The sequence below is a fragment of the Physeter macrocephalus genome, chromosome 7 (genome assembly GCF_002837175.3).
Source record: "Physeter macrocephalus isolate SW-GA chromosome 7, ASM283717v5, whole genome shotgun sequence".
NCBI lineage: Eukaryota > Metazoa > Chordata > Mammalia > Artiodactyla > Physeteridae > Physeter > Physeter macrocephalus.
In genome coordinates, this window is record NC_041220.1 from 140,595,905 (window position 1) to 140,603,934 (window position 8,030).

The 8,030-nt window shown below is 45.1% G+C and overlaps 1 pseudogene; it reads right to left on the reverse strand.

Annotated features, from left to right (window-relative positions):
* LOC112063742 (60S ribosomal protein L32-like) overlaps positions 1–6,231 on the reverse strand; it is an 83,712-nt pseudogene extending 77,481 nt beyond the window's left edge.
* Between the last annotated feature and the right edge of the window lie 1,799 nt (positions 6,232–8,030).

Below are 8,030 nucleotides of genomic sequence, written 5' to 3' on the forward strand. Positions count from 1 at the left end.
CAGAAATTGAGACGCAGAGGTAGAGAGCAGACGTGCGGGCACCAGGGGGGGAAAGCGGTGGGGGGTGCGGGTGGTGGTGTGATGAATTGGGCTGTTGGAATTGGCATGCAACACTGATGTGTATTAAATGGATGACTAATAAGAACCTGCTGTATAAAACAATAAATAAAATAAAATTCAAAAATTAAAAAAAAAAAAAAACAACACACGGTCTCAAAACTCCTGTATCATTATGAGATTCTGGACTTAGTATTTCTCAAACCATCGGTTCGACTGGAATGAACAGGCTGCACGAGGAAACTTAAAAATAAATTTTTTAAAAAGCAGACAAGTGGGGCCTCCCTGGTGGCGCAGTGGTTGCGCGTCCGCCTGCCGATGCAGGGGAACCGGGTTCGCGCCCCGGTCTGGGAGGATCCCACGTGCCGCGGAGCGGCTGGGCCCGTGGGCCATGGCCGCTGGGCCTGCGCGTCCGGAGCCTGTGCTCCGCAACAGGAGAGGCCACGGCAGAGGGAGGCCCGCATACCACAAAAAAAAAAAATAATAATAAAAAAATAAATAAATAAAAAGCAGACAAGTATCTACCAGGGTTACTATCAAGGCCAGGCAACATGTGCCGGTAAATGCGTTACTTGTGCCTGCCAGCGTATCACCTGAAAGTGCTATCTTTAGGCAGGGCGGGAAGTGACACAGAAGAAAGGGGGGCTGTGGTCTTACCCACTTCAACAAGCACCAGGACCGTCTACCAGAACAGCATACCCCGGGCTCTGGGATAATTGTGAGCCCAGCTTCAGCAGCTTGCTATCAATTCAGGGTGAGTGCTGTTTTATAAACACATCTAATTTGGTTTTAAATTTTAATCCATAAAGTCATTACTAAAGGACTCCAGGCTGCTGAAATGATGAACCAACTGCTTCTAAAGCAGACGGAAAGGCACGATCACCAGTCAGGGCTTTCGGTCCTCAGCTCCCTTCTTGGCCTTCAGTGTTCCTGGCATCTCTCAATTCCTTCTCAGCCAAGTGCTGACTTTCCCTGTGCCTGGTCTCCCACTCACCGAAGATTTTCTGTTGCTCTCCACATGTTCTCTCTGTCTCTGTCTGTGTCTCTGTGTCTCTCTGTCTGTGTGAATGTGTCTGTGCATCCCTCTCTGTCTTTCTCTGACACCATGTCTCTCTGTCTTTCATACAGACACACACGCACACCCCCACACATATACACTTGCACACACTGAAGTTCTTTGCCTCTTTCTGACCCAGTATTCCAGTCACTGCCCCCTTTGCTATTTCAATTTAATCTACTTCTCTAACATAGACATTCTTCTTTAACAAAAAGGTCAGGCTGACTGATTTGGTGGAAAGAAATTGTCTTAAAGAGCTAATGGCAGGGAACATAGCTGACTGACAGACGGACTGACCAACCCAGGGGACCGCCAGCATCTCAGCTCTTGCCCTCCTTTGAGTACTGTTTCTCATGGGTGATTACCCAGAAGACGAGAGGGTTTCTTCAATGGAGAAATCAAAAGATGGATCTTTCCAAACATGGCATACGATAAAATGTGGTCTCTTTCACAAACTGTGTTTCAAACCCGATTCTAAGGGATTGATGAAGTTTAACCCTTTATGTTCACCCTTCATAACAACCCTGTGAGGATGGTATTACTCCTCTCCTCCTTTTCCCCGGAGACAAGCACAGAGAGGTCAAGCAACTTGCCCCACATCACACAACTAGAAAGTGACAATCAGGATTTCCACCCAGATAGTCTGTCTCCAGAGTCCATGCTTTTAACCGCTAGACTCCGATGCTTCTTATTTGATTGACTGCGTTTTTGTCTAATTAACAGAGAGGAAATTTTGCATTCATATTTTATGCATTCTATCTCCTATTAAAGCCAGGTTTTCTCTATCAGGGAAAATAGATGATGGATTTACCCTAGTGGGTAATTATTACCGTATTTACCCTATTGAATAAATATTTATTCTACTGCGCAAATCAGTTATCGCTCAAAAATCCTGTTTATGGCCCCCACCATTAACAACACGTGTTGACTGTAGAGATATTCTACGTAAACCTCTCACCTTCTTTCAACCCATTCCTTCTGTCAGTACACATACCTAACCATATACGGTTCCCTTTCCAAAAAGCAGCTTCTCGATGAACCATTCGCAAGGACTTTTGCCTACTGCTCAGTGAGGGTTAGTTAGCACCCTAGAGCAGCCAGGCAGATATGGCCCTGAAGACCCAACACAAAGGCCCAGGAAGCTTCCCTAGAGAAGAATCCATGTTGATCTCGAAACTCTCCATGTTCTGTGCTGCTCTCTGATAATCTACCTCACTTCCTTTGATTCAAAGTTAAAGTGGGCAAAATAAACCCTCGAACATTTGGCAAAGCCAGGAGAGACCGTCCGTTCTTTTCTGTAATAATAATAATAATATTTTCTGTTCCGCAGGACTGGTGTTTTCAGTGACATTTCTCCCAAAGTATGCTTCGTTTTAGGATCTTAAAACCCAAAGGCCCCAGGATTTTTTTCCCTTTCAAAAATGAATGGTTCCGCTTTTCATTTAAGGTACAGTTTAGAAAGAAGCAGCCTGTGAAACCAATTAACTAATTGGAAATCACTTAATGACTGTGGCAGCATTTCGGAATTCTAGTGTCGGTTCACAGCAGTCAAGAGAAATTGCTTTCCAATATTATGATAAGGTAAGCAAGCTGTGGAGGTCTCACCCAGGGCAGCCGAAGGCTGCTGTGAGAAACAATAAGCCCTAGTCCACCCACCAAAATAACAGAGATATTATAGCATGGAACTCAGTCATTGGAAAGTAAGCAAAACATAAAAAGCCAAAGATATGCTAAGATCTGCTGAGAATAAATGTGCGGCTATAGTTCCTTGCTATGATTTTTGAGAGCTCCCAATCTTTACATAGATATTATGCAGTTGAAATTGCTCTCTCTGAGAGAGCCAGACATGTGGGGAAGGAGAGGTGACAGGAGGAGAAAAAAATAAGAGAGTAAATGTTCACCCGACAACAATTGTCCAATTGTTTTAATATGAATAGAGTCCTTGTTCACATTAGGGAAATAATCCAGTTAATTACTCAGTTAACAAAGCCAGAGAAAATAAATTACCCCAAACACAATATTTTATCTGTTTGCCATTTGCTTGTTCCAAGGTAGTAAGTTCTCTTAGCATATCTCTAACTAGCAAAGTTCATGAGAACCAAAATCATCACTGTCAAAAACAGCACCAGCCATCTCTAATAGTACACCTAATTCCTTCTTACTTTATTTTTAAAGAAAATCACGGGGATACACATAGGCCTAGGTGGTTTGCAATCGCTTTGCGGTGGACCATTGGTTCTCATTTCTCCTAGGCCTCAGAATTATTTTGTGAGTATGGCAAATCTCTTCACCTCTCTTTGCCTTAGTTTACCCGGCTGTAAAATGGCCTGACACCTATTCGAAGAAACAGGTATTCAGAGGATGGTTGAATTCTGCAAACATAGAGCCAGGCTGCTATAAATTCTTCCGGCAGTAACAAAGTTTTACTTTTTCTTCCCCAAGGATACAGTAAGTTTGGGCAACAAAGACTCTGTCCCAGAGATATTTACTGCTGTTTTCATGAACAGAAATTCTCTACACATGCTTGTCACTCCACCGCCAGCATGTGGGTTTCACCTAGACCCCAGCTTTATTAACTCTGTAATGAGGAGCAGTGTAGATGCCTCCTCCCCTGGGTACCGCCTTAGATGCTTGCTTTGTACCCGGTCATGACCCAGAGGAAGGCATTCTCTTTTCAGGCTGCAGCAGGAAGAAAGACAAGTGCCACTCACACAAATTGCTATGCCTACCATCCACCCGCCAGACCATAGGACCGCGCTAGCCCTGTTCCCCCACCTGCCCCAGATATCAGGTGCTCATTCAAAGCACGCTCCACTTTGTAGAGCCTCATCCCTGGAGGTTCTTCACCCACAAAACAACCAGGACAAGGAGGGCAACATTAAAACTGTAATAAAGGGACTTCCCTGGTGGTCCAGCGGTTAAGAATCCGCCTTCCAACGCAGGGGACGCCGGTTCGATCCCTGGTCGGGGAACTAAGATCCCACATGCCACGGGGCACCTAAGCCTGCGTGCTCTAGAGCCCGCGTGCCGCAACTTCGGAGCCCGCACGCTCGAGAGCCCGTGCGCCACAACTACAGAATAGCCTGCGTGCTGCAATGAAGATCCCGCGCGCTGCAACTAAGACCCTATACAGCCAAATAAATAAATAAATAAACATTTTTTTTAAACTATAATAAACTGATGATTCTTCCTTTAAAACAACGCTTTGTTCTGACTTGGGGGGTAACGATTGTTTAACTTATTGCCTTTCTTGGGATTTCATTTCTAACCTGCATTCTAGCAAATGACATCCTACTAATACCACGATTATATCAAGACAAGAGGGCTGATAAACTAATTTTCACTACCAGTGAAGATAATCCATAAGTAAAGGAGAACATGGAATGTAATGATATACTGGGGAAGCCACCGCACCCAGAATTTCCTGAATGTGAGTCGAACTCATGAAATTAGAGGGAAACATTTTCATCTTCTTAATAGAAGAAAAACCTCCAAAATATCAAAGGAGAAAAACCCTGCAAAGGAACCTTTCAGATTGATTCAGAACATTTTCCAAGATGAGGCACCTGCAGAAAAACATGTGACTCAGGATGATAGCATCCGGAAACTTCTGTCCCACTTAATGGCATGTTGCTGGCTGACCCGAAGGTGAGGCTCTACCCACAAAGACAGGCTGAATGCCAACTTGTACAGCCTCATTTGCAAAGCTCGGCACTCTGGAGCTTAAACGTCCCCGCTTAACAAATGGTGAGCAATTTAGTCCACCGCATGTAGATGAGACAAAGGCCAAAGTCTAACAATAGCTAACCCTCTCTCTGAGTCCTTGAATTAGCGAATGTTATTACAAAAAGAAAATATACTTTTATCTAGGTTGTTCCTTTTTACCTCTGCTGTCTTCTGTGGCTTTGCCTATAAGCTCACGGTTTGTAGTTAAATTGGACAATTACTGAGCGAGAAGTGAATAATTAATGAACAGTCGCCGTAGATGTTTGGGAAACTGTGACCCAATCCTCGAACGGAGAAGTGAACCACTGAAATAAATGACTTGTTCTACTCATTACCTGATCAGCATTTGTTTAGAGGTTCCTAGGTGCCCTATCAAAATTCTAATCAGTTCTATTTAAATTACATTTTTTGCACTGCATTGTTATAAATGCTAATTTATGCCTAGAATGGAACAGCTTTATTTCTTACCTCCTGAAGAAATGGATGAATAAAAACATACTTCTACGGGGCATAAAAGATGATCAAGGGTTCAGTGACGATTAGATTTGGCACTTGCCAAATCACGTCCTGAAACTCGGAGCTGAAGCTTTAGGGGACAAGGACATTCAGATCTTCCCACAGCAAAGCCGTCCCCGTGAGGAGGCAGGGGACTGTCACGGCAGTCCCTGCGTCCACCACTGAAGACTTCCTGCTCTTGGGGATGGGAGCAGCCTTGGGGAGTGCGGAAGAAAAAGAAAGGGAAATTGTTACCGCCTGAGAGAAAGGATCCCCCAAATCTTAAAAGCAGATGGTTATTTCAGACTCTCTGGGCCACTTCCCTGCATTGAGGAGAATTTCTCCGAACCTGGTACCCCATCTGTTTTTGCCAAGATGTCCAGGTCCACCAGCTTGCAGGAGGTGACCGAGGCACCACAGCAAATGGTTCCCCCATATCTCCTTCTTCAATTAGTTCGGCCTCCAGCGTTAGTACCCAAGTGCCACTCTAAGCAGTGAGAGATGCTCCAGCCGAGAAGAGGCAGAAGCATAGTTTTACTCTGACATTCGAAGCCAGGCCACCCTGTAGCCTACGGGGTGGCCCAGACGGGCCCGAGCCATTTGGGATGCAGAAAACCTCCGAAGGGAAAGGAGATTCAGAATGGTGTTCTAGAAATTGCTAGAAACTTCCTAATGAGCCCACAAAAGTCCTACTTGTAAAACTACTTTGATAACACAACGCTCCTCACCCATCCCAGGCCTGGCGTCTGTGGAAGCCAGGGAGCCTGCCTTTGCCCTGCATCAACGTCAGAATTCATTGCTGGAAGTTTCTCCTAAGCTGAGGAATTACCTTGAGAGGACTGAATTTCCAAGCGCAAGACAGCAGCTGCTGGGGAGGCTGAGGTCACCTCAACCATTCCGCCGCGCCCCGAGTCTCTTGTGGAGAGAGGCCCAGGCGAGGCCGGATTAACCTCCCTTAAGCAGTGCAATGTGGCTGAGGCTTAACACAAGGCTGGAACGTTTTCGAGCTTATTAGCACCTCGATATCCTGTGCTTGTGGCTGAGGAAGGAGTGTGCTGGGAAGCGGGGGGGCCGCTGGGAGGGGAGAGGGCGGGTCAGAGCGCTGAACGAGAGAACAAGCAACAGTTTTCTCGTTTTCTGGGAGCAGCTGGGAAAGGGTGAAGCTTGCTCTCTAAATATTTCTCCTTTTCAACAGAAACGGTATTTTCCAGATCTCAAGGCTAATCGCTTAATGGGAAAGAAGAGAAGAGAATCGCTTTTGTTCATCTTCCGTGAAACCCATCCGCTAGTTTGCAAGCAGAATTTCTCTAGGAAATACCTCCATGAGGGTGGCGTTTCTACAGGCTCTCAGGGTGGGGAAGAAGGAGCAGAGACGGGAGAAATAAGGCAGAGCAGGAGCAGCTGTGTTCCGGTCAGTCTGGGAGAAGATAGAGGGTCATCAGCTGGGACACAGGGGCTGCAAAGCTTTTGGCGGTGGAATCGGTCCTCGGGGGGAAAGTGACCAGGGCGAAAGTGACGAGGGCGCCTCCCCAGGACCTTCCGAGGGGGGCTCAAGGAGCACGCCCACCCCCCCCGCTCCAGGGCTGAGACCAATCCTAAAGGGGGTCTTTTTAGAGAAATTAAGCTGCACAGTGATGTTTCTCAAACTTGTTTAAATGGTGATAATAATGGAGAAAATTATTTCTAGTATCCATAAAAATCTCTCATCCTCCTTCCAAGTGCTTCGAACTAACCCCCAGTCAAAGCTGTAAGATGGGAGCACGTTTGGGTAAAAGCCCCACCGCCATCCCTACCATCAGATGAGCCTACAACCCGCCTGCCACGCGCGTGCCTGAGAAGCTGAGTCCTAGATAATATTTCTGGCCGAATTCTTGGCATCACTTGGATGTGAGTTCTAGAATTTCAATTTTCTAATCTGAAGAAAGAAAATTAGGTCACTAGGGGAATACGTACCGTCTGTTTCTTCCTCAATTTTCTCAGATGGTGATTTTTGATCACCACTGTGATTACCTTCTTATTTTCATTTCTGGATTGTAACATTAACTGAATGGCCACAATTTTCCTGACTCTATCCAGGATAAATGATACGGGGGGTTCACGAAATCATAGTTACCACTGACTCCATGTCAATCATTTGGTTTTTCATTTCAAACGGTGATGTCCTCAGTCAAAATGTTGCTCGTATCAGAAATATGGGACAAGAGGTCAAATGAGAAGATATATTCCATCTGTGAGGTGACTGACCTTTCTAACATATCAGTTAAGCCTCCAGCCATATCAGTTATAAAAATATTGAACAAATCCAAAGGTAGGGTCCTGTGATGTGTCACCCGGAGATTTCATTCCAGATTAAAGTCAGTCATTAGTCAATGTTACATATATCTTATTGTTCAACCATTTGAGCAATTACTTGAAAGATGAAATAGAAGTGGCTATTTGTTAAACTTGAAGATGGCACAAAGCTGGAAGGGACAGTTAACACTTTGGATTCCACGTGACTCAAAAATCCTTGCCAGGCTGGCAATGGAGGAAATTTAATATAAGATATCACAGGAATAAAGGTAGCCCTGAACTTAGGTTCAAAAAGCCATTTTAGGTACATTTTACCAGCAATCATGTGGAAAAACCAGTGAGATTCTCACTTTGCTATAGAATCAGTATAAGCCAGTGTGATATGGCTGCCCCCAGAGGCTAA